At 42.2% G+C, this 16,532-nt stretch overlaps 1 protein-coding gene across 5 annotated transcripts in view; it reads left to right on the forward strand.

The window, feature by feature from the left end:
* ZBTB38 (zinc finger and BTB domain containing 38) overlaps window positions 1-14,755 on the forward strand; it is a 170,999-nt gene extending 156,244 nt beyond the window's left edge. For all 5 annotated transcript variants that reach the window (XR_007155499.1, XR_007155500.1, XR_007155503.1 and 2 more), the window contains one exon: window positions 13,391-14,755. The gene's annotated coding sequence lies outside the window, so the exon portion shown is untranslated. The remainder of the gene's footprint in view (window positions 1-13,390) is intronic.
* The last annotated feature ends 1,777 nt before the right edge of the window (window positions 14,756-16,532 follow it).

Below are 16,532 nucleotides of genomic sequence, written 5' to 3' on the forward strand. Positions count from 1 at the left end.
ACTAATCTAGATGTGTAAAGTATCACTGCTTTCCCCTTTCTTTATTCAAAGTTCTGCCTTTATTCCCTTCCTTAAGTGATGCCAAAAAATAGGGTGGGGGGGGTGCGCCTGGCTGGCTCAACTGGTAGAAGTTGCGACTCTGGGTGGTGAGTTTGAGCCCCACCTTGGGTGTAGAGATTACTTAAATCAGTAAACTTTAAAAAAGTATATCTAGGGGCTCAGTCGGTTGAGCATCTGACTTCGGCTCAGGTCATGATCTCACGGCTCATGAGTTCGAGCCCCACGTCGGGCTCTGTGCTGACAGCTCAGAGCCTGGAGCCTGCTTCTGATTCTGTGTCTCCCTCTCTCTCAAAAATAAATAAACATTCAATTAAAAAAAAAGTGTATCTAGGAATCATTTCTGCTTTTGATCCTTTTTGGGTTTTTTAACTGAAGTTAAACATGCCCGCAGCACAGTGCACAAATCTTAAGTGTACAGCTTGATGGATTTTCATATGTAGAACAAATGATCTGTTCCCTTTGGGTCTGTGTCCTCATCTGTCAAGCGACTGTTAGTGAGGCAGCAATCCCCAGAGATTTCCTCCAAGCCAGTGTGACCCCATTCTGGATGTTTCCATGCAGTGGCACCTAGATCCCTGTTGCAGTGTGCCTTTTACCCCACGCCTGATGCAGTGGCTCTGCGTGGTTGGCCGCGGATAAATCTTTTTAGGCTGAGTTTCCTCAGGACTGCCTCTGACCCATGGCTGGTCATGGCTGGTCCATGGCCCACAGCACGGCCACAGTCATCATTGTGTCCTCAGCATGCGCTGGTAAATGAGCACGTGGAGAGGGTTTAATAGATACTTTACTGGAGGGGTGGATGGATGGATGGATCAATGAGTGGGTGGTTGGGTCTCAATTCCAAATCCTTCAGGGAGAGAAAAAGAACTAAACAAAGAAGAAAGCTGGTTCTGAGGAAATTGGGCTGTTGTCTTGACAGGAAAGAGGAAGATTCCCTGGCCATCCAGCCAGATGCTTATTGTTCAAATCAATTTCCGGTTCCACTGTAGTATAACTGCACAAACTGCTTAGAAACCTCTGGAGTCCAGCATACTGCTTTAAGCCATGAGGAAAGCAGAGTGTTTATAAATTGTTGGCTGAAGGGTTTGTGTTATGCCTGATAATGTTAAATCAGGTAGGGGGAAAGCATGTGTATCATTTAAGATGCTTTGGACAGCAATCCATAGAAAAGCCAGCTTAGCAAGATGTCCCCAAGTAGGCATCTCTAAATCTCAGTTGTATCAGTAAGGACTTGGGCCTTTATTCACATCTGTCAGCTCTGCATATGGTACCTACCCTCAGAAGATGGCCAGAGAAGCAGACCCTCACACAAGTCCAAAAGCAAGACGAAAGGGCAGCATGGCGGCACTTTCTCCCTGCCTCAAAGGCCCTCAGCAGTCCACAATTTAGACCAATCGCTGGCAAGGAAGAAAAGCATGGCTGCAATAAGGGTTAGCCTCTGGGATTGACTCATGGTCACCAAATAACTGTACAAAATCAGGGTTCTTTGAGCATGGGAAGTGAAGACAAAAATTATGAGGGAGCAACCAGCATGTTTTCTATGGCATGGACACATTGGCAGTCACTGGCGATCATCCAGACCAATCCAAATTCAACTAAATAAATTATTTTTTAACTTTAAATAATCCATTTCCACAGTAAAATTGGATGATAGCCATTGACCAGGCAACCAAGGGCCCTGCATATAAAGCTCTAGTAGCTTCTACAGGCTATCGGTGACAATGAAGGCCTTCTTGCTCTGTTTACCACAGATTCTCTCCAGCAAATGTAGAGACTTGATAAGTGTGTCGGCCTCTTCCTGGGTAAAGGTCATGGCTCTCGGAGAAAGCGGCTCATTGTGTGGCCTGGCAGAACAGCCATCACTTGTTCCTTCTTAGTGAAACTCAGCAGTCTGGGACCAGGACTGAGTACCCTTCAGCTTCCCTTGCTAGCTCCACCTCAAGAGCACACCCACATGAGCCTGGATAAATGACTCTGTGAGGGAGGCATGTGGGGGTGGGCAATGACCCTGGGAGGGCCAGAGACCGAGGGCAAGGGGTGATTTCCCAGGAAGTAGCAAAAATGTCACCTAAGAGGCTCATGTACTAACAATTAGCCTTTTATTCCCACCCTCTCTCTGCAGTTATGCGGGCAGGACCAAGGCTACCCTGGATGTAGTGTGTGTGTGTGTGTGTGTGTGTGTGTGTGTGTGTGTGTGTCAGAGAGGGAGATCAGGATTAGCATATGTGAATGAGCAGGAGAGAAATGGCAGGACCAGAGGGCCAGAGAGTGAGTTGTACCTGTTGTGATCAGTTCACCTCCAGGGATCACCCTGAGTCCACATGGTGGCACTCTTTTCCCTCCCTCCCAGGTTTGGGAGGAGTGCCTGGGACCGACTGAGTGAAAGAACTGATGTATGCTGGATCATAATCATTCTCATGGGCTCTCTTGGCCTCTTTTCTACCTTCTTCAGCGTTTTGCTACCCTCATCCTTTCTCCTTGTCTCCACATTTGCCTGCAATAATTGGAGCCCACTTCCCCCAAGAGCAGGAAATGTGTACCATTAGAGGCACTGAAGATAATTTCAGGGACACATAGACAAACGTTTTATAGTTTAATGGATATGCCTTTCTTGACCCTTGTCATTCCCAAAAACAATAGTAAGTTGTATATTGGCCATGAGAATTCCATTGGTTCTTGAGTTCTTCCTCCAGGAAAAGAATGTTGAACTCTCTAGAGGCTGGAGGAAAACAAGGCCCAGATGGAGGGAATTTGAATGGCATCTTGGAACATAAAAGCAGTGATTTAACTCTTAAAAAATCACATCTTTGGGCTCCTAATCCAGTGCTTCTCTCTCCACATCATTCATACGTCCGTTAAATATATCTGTCTCATCTAGAGCATTTTCTTTTTTTCTATTAACAAAGATCTTGTACATTACTCAGTGGAAATAACTGCTTTCTAGAGGACGATGTAGAGAGCTGGTAATTTCTGGTTCTACCCTGATTTCCAATTCCACTTTCATCTAAGTCTCTCAACAGATCTTTAAATATCTTTCATTTCATTTCCTCATCCAGGAAATTACAGTACATTACCGATATTTTAATGAGTTCTTAGTTAAGAATTTCAAAGGTAACAACTATCTGTAGCCAGGTTTCAAAAAAAAAGTTTAATTGAAATGAAATTCCAATACCCCAGATAAAAAGCTACATCATATGCAAGATTAAATAGCACAGTTCCTGTGCCAACCTTTTTTTTTTAACGTTTATTTATTTTTGAGACAGAGAGAGACAGAGCATGAATGGGGGAGGGTCAGAGAGAGGGAGACACAGAATCTGAAACAGGCTCCAGGCTCTGAGCTGTCAGCACAGACCCCGACACAGGGCTCGAACTCACGGACCGTGAGATCATGACCCGAGCCGAAGTCGGCCGCTTAACCGACTGAGCCACCCAAGCGCCCCTGTGCCAACCTTTTTTATAAATTTCTCGTTTCTCATTGCAGACTCAAGGTAACTGAGACATCTAGTGTCCAGTCCTAAGAAAAACAAATTTCCACCAATTCTGGTTTTAAAGAACTCACCAAATCTGATGGTACTTGTGAGTAAAGCTATGAATTTCTCCTCCTTAATTCTAGAAAACCTCTTCATGGTGCTTCCTGGGCCTAACCCTTTTCCAGGTGAAAACTGTTTTCAGATCGCAGACGCTCACAAAAGTTTTCTCAAATTTCCTGTTCTTGTTACAACAGTGTTGCCATTCACATGGATAAAATCCATCCCCTTGATCCCATCCCTCCTCCTCCAACTTCTTTAGCAATTTCCCCAGATAGAAGATGCCTCTCTAGCAAACCAACGAGCAAACAAACACACCCAAAAGCACAGAACTTGGAGAGCTTCCAGGTTGGCAAACGTGGATATGCAGGGAAAGTGGCACGTGCCCAAGGAGGGCACGCAAGCTTCATGTCCTTTTCCCCATTTCTTGCCCTAAGCATCTCTTCCATTTGGCTTTCCCTAACTGTACTCTTTAATAATAAATAGTAACCTAGCTAAATGGAAAAAAGAAAGTTCCTCTCTTCTTCAATGGTCTGCTAAGGTCACACCTTGTTTTCTGGATTTCTAGTCAATGAGTATGTATATATAAATTCAAGATATTGAAATTATTTAGTACATGTACAAAATATATGTATTATGTAAAAGTATAAAATTATAAAATATTTTTACAATATAAAATATATAATATATTATATCAAATATATATACACAAAAAGCATGTATTCATTCTTATCACATAATGAATACTATTTTCATATCATGGTAACTTTTAAAAGTGAATTATACTTTAAATATGACACCAAAGGCAAAAGCAGCAAAAGAAAAAAAAAATAGGTCAGTTGGACATTGTCAAAATTAAAAACTTCGGTGATTCAAAGGATATCATCAAGAAAATGCAAAGAGAACCCTAAGAATGGTAGAAAATATTTTAAAATCATATATCTGGTAAAGGACATATCTAGAATATATAAAGTACAATTACGACTCAATTATAAAAAGATACATAACCCATTTTTTAAATGGACCAATGATCTACACAGACATTTTTCCAAAGAAAATATACAAATGGCTAATAAGCATATGAAAAGATGCTCCACACCACTAATCATCAGGGAAATGCAGATCAAAACCGCAATGAGATACCACCTCACACCCACTAGATGGCTATAATCGAAAAAACAAAACAACAACAACAACAAAACAGGTAATAACAAGATTTAGGGATCATGTAGAGAAATTGGAACCCTTATGCATTGCTAGTGGGAATGTAAAGTGGTGCAACCTTTTTGGAAACAGTCTGGAAGTTCCTCAAAATATTGAATATAGAGTTAGTAGAGGACCCAGCAATTCCACTCCTAAGTAAATACTCAAGAGAAACGAAAGTATATATCCACACACAGACTTGTACGCCAGTGTTCACGTCAGCATGATTCGTAATAGCCAAAAAAGTATAAACAATCCAAATGCCCATCAACGGATGAAAAGATAAATAAAATGTGGTATAGCCACACTGCAGAATATTATTCATCCATATGAAAGAATGAAGTACTGGGGTGCCTGGGTGGCCTAGCTGGTTAAGCATCTGGCTCTTAGTTTCAACTCAGGTCACGATCTCACAGTTTGGGCTCTATGCTGATAGTGGGGAGCCTGCTCGGGATTCTCCTTCTCCCCTTCTCTCCCTGGCCCTCCCCCACTCATCCTATTTCTGTCTCTCTAAATAAATAAAAACTTTTTAAAAAGCTAATTATAAGTAGTAACATATTTTAAATAATCAACAAACAAAATTATTTTTAAAATGCCCCGTAATCCATGCACTGAACAGCTTCGTAACCTTTGTTTCTACCCATCTTACAAAGACTAAGGCAACCTCCCTGAATGTCTCTACAAAAGAATTTCTAGGGGTTACTGCTGAAGTTAATCCTAGACCATGACTCCTCCAGGTGAAAATAAAACTCATTTATTCTAGAAGGAAGAAACTAAGTTCTCCACTGGAGAGGAAGGAAAGACCTCAGAAGTAAATCAACCAATCACATTAAGTAGAAAAAGGACGTGAGAAAGGTGGATAAATTGTAAACCAAACTATGGCCTTGGCCAAACCATGCTAACTTCTCTGAGCCCAGTTGCTGCCTCTGTTAATGGGAATAATAACCCTGCACACAGGTTTCACATCGGGTTGCCCCAGGGCTGTTGTGAAGGTCAGAGGATTGTCTGCCAAGAACAGTGACCTCCTGCCCCCGTTTGCCACGATTCCCAGTTTTAAAACCAAAGTAGTTTCCAGAAAACCTAGATGAGTTGGGTATCTTACTACAATTGAGTTTTTAAGGTGCAAAGTAGATTTTGGAGCGCAGGAAGAAATACACAGGTTGACATGCATCTGAATCAATATTTAGTTCATTTAAGTTAGAAAAATAAGCTTAAAGTCACTTGTAAACAGAGTTGTTTTATTCATAAATACATACATTCGAAAGTATAAAAAATAATTATTTTCTCTCACCCTTGAGAGAGGTGATATTCTCCTAACAATAACTATTTCTTTTTTTTTTTTAACGTTTATTTATTTTTGAGACAGAGAGAGACAGAGCATGAACGGGGGGAGGGTCAGAGAGAGAGGGAGACACAGAATCGGAAGCAGGCTCCAGGCTCTGAGCTGTCAGCACAGAGCCCGACGTGGGGCTTGAATTCACAGACCGCGAGATCACAACCTGAGCCAAAGTCGGACGCTTAACCGACTGACCCGCCCAGGCGCCCCCAACAATAACTATTTCTATAAATTGACCTGGGGCACCTGGGTGGCTCAGTCGGTTGAGTGTCCGACTTTGGCTCAGATCATGATCTCACGGTTCGAGGGTCTGAGCCCTGAGTCAGGCTCTGTGCTGATGGCTCAGAGCCCGGAGCTGCTTTAGATTCTGTGTCTCCTCTCTCTGCCCCTCCCCTGCTCGCTCTCTGACTCTGTCTCTCTCTCAAAAATAGCATTAAAAATTTTTTTTAATTGACCTAGCTAAATACCCTTAAGCATTTACTACATTTACAAATTTTTCTTACAAGAATTAAAAAAAAATTTTTTTAAGTTTTTTAATTTGTTTTGAGAGAGAACGAATGTGAGCAGGGGAGGGGCAGAGAGAGGGAGGGAGAGAGAGAATTCCAAGCAAGCTCTGCACTGTCAGCACAGGGCCCGACATGGGGCTTGAACCCATGAACCATGAGATCCTGACCTGAGCCAAAATCCAGAGTCCTTCTGCTTAACTGACTGAGCCACCCAGGCACCCCTAAGACAACATTTACAAATTTAGTGTCAAATCCTCTCAGGCGTTTCAGTTACCTCATAAAACAGTTATAAACTTAACAAACAAAATCTTGCTAAATCCAACCAATCAGCAAAACTAGAATGCAGCCCACAGAATGGGAGAAGATATTTGCAAATGACATATCAAATAAAGGGTTAGTATCCAAAATATACAAAGAACTTATACAAGTCAACACCCCAAAAACAAATAATCCAATTAGAAAGTGGGCAGAAGACATGAACAGACATTTCTCCAAAGAAGACATCCAGATGGCTAATGGACACATGAAAAGATGTCCGTTATTACTTACCATCAGGGAAATACAAATCAAATACAATGAGATATCACCTCACACCTGTCAGAATGGCAAAAATCAATAACACAAGAAACAACAAGTGTTGGTTGAGGATGTGGAGAAAAAGGAACACTAGTGCACTGTTGGTAGGAATGCAAACTGGTGCAGCCATTCTGGAAAACAGTATGGAGTTTCCTCAAAAAGTTAGAAATAGAACTGCCTTATACAGTCGCACTACTGGGTATTTACCCAAAGAATACAAAACACTAATTCAAATGCTTATTTATTTTTTGAAAGAGAGGGGGGAAGAAACAGAGAGAGGGAAAGAGAGAGACAGAGAATTCCAAGCAGGATCCATGCTATCAGCCCAGAGCCCAACGCTTGGCTGGATCTCACAAATTGTGAGGTCATGACCTGAGCCGAGATCAAGTGTCAGACTCTTAACTGACTGAGTCACTCAGGTGCCCCAAAAAACACTAATTCAAAGGGATACATGCACCCCTGTGTTTATAGCAGCATTATTTATAATAGCCAAGATATGGAGGCATTCCAAGTGTCCATCAATGGATGACTGGATATATGCAATGGAATATTATCCAGCCATAAAAAAGAATGACATGTTGGGGCGCCTGGGTGGCTCACTTGATCGAGCATCCAAACCTTAATTTTGGCTCAGGGCATGATCCCAGGGTCATGGGATCAAGCCCCTTGTCAGACTCTGTGCTGAGAATGGAGACTGCTAAAGATTCTCTCTCTTCTTCTGCCCCTCTCCCCTTCTCACTCTCTCTCTAAAATAAACTTTTTTTTTTAATTTTTTTTTTCAACGTTTATTTATTTTGGGGACAGAGAGAGACAGAGCATGAACAGGCAAGGGGCAGAGAGAGAGGGAGACACAGATTCGGAAACAGGCTCCAGGCTCTGAGCCATCAGCCCGGAGCCCGACGCGGGACTCGAACTCACGGACCGCGAGATCGTGACCTGGCTGAAGTCGGACGCTTAACCGACTGCGCCACCCAGGCACCCCTAAAATAAACTTTTTTAAAAGAATGAAATCTTGCCATTTGCAGTGACATAGCTGGAGCTAGAGAGTATAATGCTAAGCCAAATAGGTCAGAGAAAGACAAATACCATATGATTTCATTCATATGTGGAAATTAAGAAACAAAACAAATAGGCAAAGGGAGGAAAAAAAAAAAGAGAGAGAGAGAGGCAAACCAAGAAACAGACTGTTAACTATAGAGAACAAACTGATGGTTACCAGAGGGGAGGTGGGTGGGGGATGGGTGAAATAGGCGATGGGGACTAAAGAGTGCCCTTGTTGTGATGAGCACCGGGTGCTGTATGGAAGTGTTGAATCACTATATTACACGCCTGAGATATAACACTGTACATTAACCAGCTGGAATTAAAATAAAACTTTAAAAACTTTTAAAACGATATTAACTAGAAAAAAAAATCTTGCTAAATCCGTCAAAAAGTAATAAATACATGAAATGAAACTTATTGATGTTCGGGCACCTGGGTGGCTCAGTCATTGACTGTCCAACTTCAGCTCAGGTTATGATCTCACGGTTCATGAGTTTGAGCCCTGCATCAGGCTCTGTGCTGATGGTATGGAGCCTGCTTTGGATCATCGGTCTCCCCCTCACTCTCTGCCCCTCCCCCATTTGCATTCTCTCATGCTCTCTCTCTCTCTCTCAAAAATAAATAAACTTATTGATGTAGGAAATCAAATTCACTTAACATTCAAACTCTGTTTACAAATTTAATTACATTATCTTAGTTTTTAATTAAAATCTCTTAATTTATCCAATAGAATAAACAACAAATATAAATTATAATGATGATTATGCAACTTATATTTAACTCTAGCATTTAATAGTATGGTTGATTTACTTTATCACACCCAAACTTTTTTCCCTATCTTCCACAAAGACAGTTTATCCAACCCAGTTGCAGAGCTGCTATCTCAGATCCATGGAACATGAACCCAGAACCCAGAATGCCCTCCACTGAGATGTTAACCCAGTACCTGTTAATACTCTGAGTCTCCTTTTAGAGTATGTGACTGTCTAAGCCCATGTGTCCTTTTCCCCAATTTCTGCCTTGACCTCTTATATAACTTTCAATTTTCTGATTTTCTGAATCCTATTTATAATCAACCAGCCTATTCCCCTCTGGGTTTACATTGAAGAGATTTTTCCCCCCTCTTTACACCTGCCTTAATTATCTTGTTTTCAAGTATTCTGAAACTTCTTGATGAACAATATGGTTTTGGGTTCTTTTTGAGAGAGAGAAAGAGAGAGAGAGGGAGAGAGAGGACATGTGGGGGAGGGGCAGAGGGAAAAGGAGAGAGAGAATCTTAAGCTCAGCATGGGAGCCTGATGCTGGGCTCTATCTCAGGACAGTGAGATCATGACCTGAGCCAAAATCAAAAGTCAGACACTTAACCCAATGAGCCACCCAGGCGCCCCTAGTACATTTAAAGCACTTTGCAAATATAAGGAAATATAGACTTACAAATGTTACTGCCGTTATTATTTGGTCAACATTGATGAGTTCCTTTATATCAATTAATAAATACTTGTTGAGGGGTGCCTGGCTGGCTCAGTCAGTAGAGCATGTGACTCTTTATCTTGGGGTTGTAAGTCTAAGACCCACATTGGGTGTAGAGATTACTTAAAAAAATAAAATCTTTTTAAAAATACATACATACGTACATACTTGTTGAATAAGATGTAAGGGGAAAATCAAAATTCTATTCTATTGCATTTTGAGAAATGGCAGATGATTCTAATAGTTCATCTGGAAGAAAAAGCAAACAAGAAAAGATGAGGAAAAATTCCAAAGGCAATTAGCAATAAGGAAGACTTAGATATTAAAAGTTATTAAATAGTTATTGTGGTCAAATATGTGTGGTATTGGCACAGTAATTGACAGGCCGATTAAGGGAACAGAAATGAAAGTCATAAAATTGTAATTACATATAGGATTGTGTAGTTTATAATAAAAGAAGGAATACAAACCAATGAAAAGTAAATGGCCTATTAAACAAATGGTGTTGAGATTCTTGCCTGTTGGGGGGAAATATGTAAAGTTTGGTTCCAACCATATGGTAAAATTAATTTCAAATGAATTAAAGAGTGAAATGCTCTGTCTCTCTCTGTCTCTCAAAAATAAATGTTAAAAAAAAATTTTTTTTAAGAGTTTGGAAATCTGTCCAGAAGTAGAGATAAGCAAGCCAACAACCCCGTTTTAACACTGGCACAATAAAACCACTGACAAGAGATGAGGGAACTCAACAATATGAAGTCAATAAGAATTTCTCCTAAAATGGACGAATAGGCCAAGGGGTGCATATGTGTTTGACATATAGCCTTTAAAAATATATGTGTCCCTATGAAGCATAATTAGTAACATCTTTGGCCAGGATTCTGTTAGCTATCATGTTCATGCTTTCTTTTCCAGCGTAATAACAGATGTTTACAATAATGACTAAGGAACTTCAGGTTCCTGAAGTTTCTTTTCTATAATCTTTTATTGATGAAATCACCACACCATCACTATAGACTGTATTTCTATCACAAATGTCCGTGTCTGCAAGTGACTCATGCAGAGCACACAAGGTAATTTTATTAATTGTTCCATTCCCTGACAACGCTTGTGCAACAGATATTGGACTACAGTTTAATGTAGAAGATTCTCTTATCTGAAGTGTAGACAATGGCATTAAACAAAGCTAGTATTTAATAGAGAAAAGGTAAGAAAATAGTACGTTTAGCTGATGAAATGAAGTCAAATTTAAAAATGCAAAAATCGGGGGGCAGGGTGCCTGGGTGGCTTCAGTTGGTTAAGCGTCCAATTTTGGCTTAGGTCATGATCTCATGGTTCATGGGTTTGAGCCCCACATCAGGCTCTGTGCCACAGAGCCTGCTTCAGATCCTGTTTCCCTCTCTATCTGCCCCTCCCTCACTCATTCTCTCTCTCTCTCTCTCTCTCTCCCTCCCCCCCCCCCCCCCCCCCCCCCGCATAAGAAGGGAATTGTCTAAAATGTTAAAATCTATCCTGTGCAGATCTGTTAAGTTATCAGGAGTATCTGTGGCACTCTTTAAAATCAGCCCGGCCGTGGTATCCAACAGACAAAATAACCAATAGAGGGAAAGTGCTTCGTTCATCTCCCATGAAATGTTACACTTCAGCCAAAGCCTGGGATGGGTTCCATCCTTTCTCTTCAAAATGCCTTTCCTTCTTCTCGCTCTCTCTCTCAAAATGCAGTAATTTCATCAGAGGCTGCACAAAACCTTTAACTTCAATCTCCCAAATATGGTTTTCTTCCTGGCAATTCCCTTCTCATGACACAGTCAGAAACTCTAGCTCTCTCAAAGCTGACATTCTAGTTTCTCACTCTCTGTCACTCAGGTTCTCCATGACATGCTGTAACTTTCTTTCCGTCTTGCTCCCCAGTTGTCCCTGTGCAAATCCTGTAGCCAAAGAAGTATAAGTCCACCCCGGACGAGACATTGCCTATCTCCCTTTCCTGCTTCTGTTCAATGCCTTTCCCCCCCCCTGCCATTCCAGGCATCTGAAGTGACTTTTTCTCTTGTCAATAAATGATGCCTTCCTTAAAACAAAATCACCAACTTTTTAGGTGTTAAAGGTCCTTTAAAAAAAAAAAATGAACATTGATGATATAAACAGTGGCTTGTTTCTAACATTTCGCTTTGCAGAATAAAAAGTTGATAGCCCTATGTTGGCCCTCCCATTAAAACCATGTTAGCATACACAAAAAAAAAAAAACAAAAAACAAAAAACAAAAACAACAACAAAAAAACATGTTAGCACAGCAAACTTGTGAATTGTAGAGTCAGAGAAGCTCAGCCCTACAAAGAAGTCTCCCTTTGCAAGTCCTGGCCTGACCCCATTGAGAGAAAATAGGAGAACTGTCCTAGTCCTGAGGCTCCTGTGAGTTCAAGGATAGCAAAGAGCCCTTTCTCCTCTCTCTGTTAAGATTTGCCCTCAGAGTCTGGTTTCCTGTCTGAGGACCTACGTCTTCTTCCGGCCATTCACTGGACAGATGTGGTCTACCCACAGGGCTGCGGTCTCAGCCTTGCAGGCCTCAATGGAACAACCACATTAGAACATAACATGTGGCATGAAAAATTATCAACGTATATAATGGTGATAATATAGTTTTGAAATAGACGAAGATGCTGTTTTCTTGTATATTTCCTTATGCTGACCTCTCTCCACCCCATACCTCCAGCGGTTTCCAGTTGTTCAGGGAAGCTTAGGATTGTTATAGGAGGAATAGAAAGAAAAAGAGAAACAGAGAAAGCAAAAGTTAAGTGTCTGTTTCCAAATGAGATTTTTGAATTTTTCAGCCAGATTATCTTAAAACTAGGCTTTGTAAAGGAGAAAAGATAGTCTAGATTCTCTTCTCTGTCTTGTTAACATATCAAAAGCCAACTTGATCATAGAGTTCTTACGAAGGGAAGTCCTGGAGTAAAGAGGAAGAGAAGGAGGAATGCCTACCCTATCAGTTCTAGTGGACTATCTAAGAAAGAAGGGGAAGTAAGGTAGCGTAGCCCTCAGAGGTGAGCCTAATCTCCCTTCTCTTGGTTCCACCCAAAGCAAGGAGGTTTGTGAGGTGGGTGGGGGAAAGGTTAGGGGTTTCCAAAGACTTCATCTTTGGGACTCTGAGAGGGCCTGACGTTGCAGGTGATTGGCATCACCCCGGGAATGGCTTCCTCAACAGCATAGCATCATTCTGCTGGGAGAGAAGCAAAATGTGATTTCCTGGGCTGCCTCCAGGACCAGTATGGAATAAATTGGACCAAGGAGTTCCCATCTGCTCCAGAGAAGAGGCCTGGAAAGTAGCTGAATCAAGAGCCAGCAGGCCTCCAAGCATAGGCCAAGGAAAAGGTGAATCAGCAGTAAGACTGGGGGTGGACACCCTAGGCAAGAGCCAGATAGAGGATGTGGGGTCTGCAGCAGCAGCCAGAGCAGAGACTGAGTCATCAGGGAGCAGAAGCAGGCCTTCCAAGGCAGGAGGGACGAGGCCTTAGGTACTGTAGTTACAGCCTCAGCAGAGCTCACAGAACTTCCAGAGATGGATTGGATACAACCCAGGAAGCGTCCAGACCACCCACCCACAGCAGAAATCAACAAAGATGCACAAGATTCTGCATGGACCTGAGGATCCTATCTTTTCTCTGTCCCTGCAGGGTCTGCTAGCCACAACTCCACCATCTCGATGAGACAGAAAAGGAGGATGCATTTACCTAAGGAGGACCATTTACCTAAAATGTCTGTTTAAATTGTGTGCCGGAATACTTTTCTCTCCCTTCGGTGGTTAGAGGCTCATCAGGAAGACAAAAACTATTTTAGAGACATGAAAATGCTGCATCTTCTCTTGCGCATTTGTGAGGAGGGTGAAAAAATCTGCAACCCTTCACACTCAGGAGTGTCGCCAGCTCTTCCCGTCCTCCTCCCCGTTGCTAAATGTGGTGCCGCTTAGCTGCTCAGTTCCTCCCATCCACCCACACCCAACTGTGGAGAAGAGCTTGCAGGGTCCAGACCAGATCTTTGGGAATTCCACCACACAACCAGGGGGAGGGGAGAGGGATGGAAGTGGTATAAGCCACACAGGTAGGTTGCAAGGAGAAAGAGGCCACGGAGAGCAGGGGGCATGAATGTGTTCAGATGCATCATGTAGGAGAGGGAGAAGAAGGGAGAGAGTGGGTGGATGGGAGAGCACACTATTGGTGGGGAACGAGAGTGAGGAATGGAATGGTTGAATATTAGAGAAGAGGAAAAGTATTTTGGTGAAAGATGCTGTGGATTACATACTTGGATCCCATTCATATTCCTTGAGATTTAAAAGTGGAATTCCTGGGGCACCTGGGTGACTCAGTCGGTTAAGCGTCTGACTCTTGATTTCAGCTCAGGTCATGATCTCATGGATTGTGAGATCGAGCCCCATGTTGGGCACTGCGCTGATAGTGTGGAGCTGCTTGGGATTCTCTCTCTCGCCCTCTCTCGCCCTCTCTCTGCCTCTCTGCTCCCCCCAAAATAAACAAATAAATAAATTTTTTTAAAGTAGAATTCTTACAAGACTTTGCTTTTTTGAACCCTACCTACTCAGGGTCTGAACCACATGGATCGCAGTTTTTGGCAGGTTTACAAACACAGACACCTGCCATTTTACTGAAGATGTATTCATATACAGCACGGATTCTCAATGGGAGGTGATCATGCCTCCTAGAGGCCACTCAGCAATGTCTGGAGACATTTTTGGTTATCACAACTGGGAGATGCTGTTGGCCAGAAATGTTGCTAAACATCCTACAACGTACAGGACAGTCCCCAAGAGCAGAGAATTATCCCAGCCAAAATGTCAATAGTGCCATAGTTGAGAAGACCTGGTATAGAAAAATGGAGGGAGGAGCTGTTGTCTCCTTATATCTTCTCTTCCCAAACACTACATGAAAGACAGCTTTTTTTCATTTTATTATTATTTATTATTTTTTTAATGTTTATTTACTTTTGGGGGAGAGAGAGAGAGAGGTGTGAGCGCGGAAGGGACAGAGAGAGAGGGAGACACAGAATCCGAAGCAGGCTTCAGCCTCTGAGCTGTCAGCACAGAGCCCAACACAGGGCTCGAACTCACAGGCCATGAGATCATGACCTGAGCTGAAGTCGGACGCTTAACTGACTGAGCCACCCAGGTGCCCTAGCTTTTTTCATTTTAAACATTTCATCAAGCTTGGCAATATTAATTTTTTTAAGTTTATTTTTTTTTCGTAATCTCTACACCCAATGTGGGACTCGAACTCGACCCCCAGATCAAGAGTCACACACTTGACCAACTAAGCCAGTCAGGTGCCCCTGTGATATTAATTCTTAAACAGCACTAAATACATACAGTACTATTATGCAAATCATAGATTTTGGGTTCCTAAAAACCTTTAAGTTAGGAGAATTCCTATTGTAGAATTCCAGACTCCATGGAAAAATAAAGTTGAATATTTGGAGGTTTCCAGAAAATTCGCAAAAAGCCTTAACATATATTTCTACTCTTAATGTAAATATACACCAAACTAGCACACCAGACAAAATAGCTATTACATTTCAGGTGTGATCAGTATGAGCAACTATTGCTTCTCTCTGTCTTTTGCTCACTACTAGAAGATCCTCAGAGCCACCCCCCTCTTCCCCCAGCAATTTCACTAAAGTATTTGTTTGGTGTGGCTGCAGATAAGACATCTACTAACAAGGATTATTTGGGGTAAGGGTGCTAAGAGATAGTGGCACATCTCGCCCTCCATTCAAATGCAGTAGTAAATGCCTTTGGATTTTGATTCCACTCTTCCTGGCCCCTCTCCGTCAGCCTTTCCTCCATATCTGCACAGATAGCCCTAGAGTGTCCTCATAAGGATGACCTCACGTGGCTTAAAGCAACAACACAGCAAACTAGAGGCTTCCATTTTAGTGGCCATATTGACTCAATTATTTCAAATAGGTCACCAGCTTATCAAACTTCCTATTTCTTTTGTGGCTGAATATCCATGTCTTTTCCCTGGAATTCAGTTTTATGAAATAAATGCCAAAGTCTTCAAAATTACATAAAATACAGTTTGCAACAACAAAAATATTACTTTTAAATGTTTTAAGGGGAGAGGACTTTATTCTCTCATGACATTCCTGACCTCTATTTTATTTATTTATTTTTTTGATGTTTATTTATTTTTGAGAGAGACAGAGACAGAATGCGAGTGGGTTAGGGGCAGAGAGAGAGAGGGAGACACAGAATCCAAAGCAGGCTCCAGGCTCTGAGCTGTCAGCACAGAGCCTGACGCGGGGCTCGAACCCACGAACCGTGAGATCATGACCTGAGCCCAAGTTGGAGGCTTAACCGAATAAGCCACCCAGGCGCCCCCAATCTCACTCTATTTTAAATTGAAGATGGGGGGGGGGTCACTTGGGTGGCTCAGTCAGTTGAGCGACTGACTTCGGCTCCAGTCATGATCTTGCAGTTTGTGAGTTCGAGCCCTGCGTCGGGCTCTGTGCTGACAACTCAGAGCCTGGAGCCTACTTCGGATTCTGTGTCTGCCTCTCTCTGCCCCTTCCCCGCTCATGATCTATCTCTCTCTGTCTCTCAAAATTGAATAAACGTTAAAAAATTGTTTTAATTTTAAATGGAAAGCAGTGACCTAGGAGAAGACTACCAACACCCTTGACCTTGGGAGGTTAATTCAGGCATCTGTCCTTTCATTGGGGTCCACACTGTGAGGGCTAGAATACAGGGCTGGGTTGTCCTTAACCTCTACATTTTTCTGTAGGGCCATGTCAAGAAGTCAGAGACAG

The sequence above is a fragment of the Prionailurus viverrinus genome, chromosome C2 (assembly GCF_022837055.1).
Source record: "Prionailurus viverrinus isolate Anna chromosome C2, UM_Priviv_1.0, whole genome shotgun sequence".
NCBI lineage: Eukaryota > Metazoa > Chordata > Mammalia > Carnivora > Felidae > Prionailurus > Prionailurus viverrinus.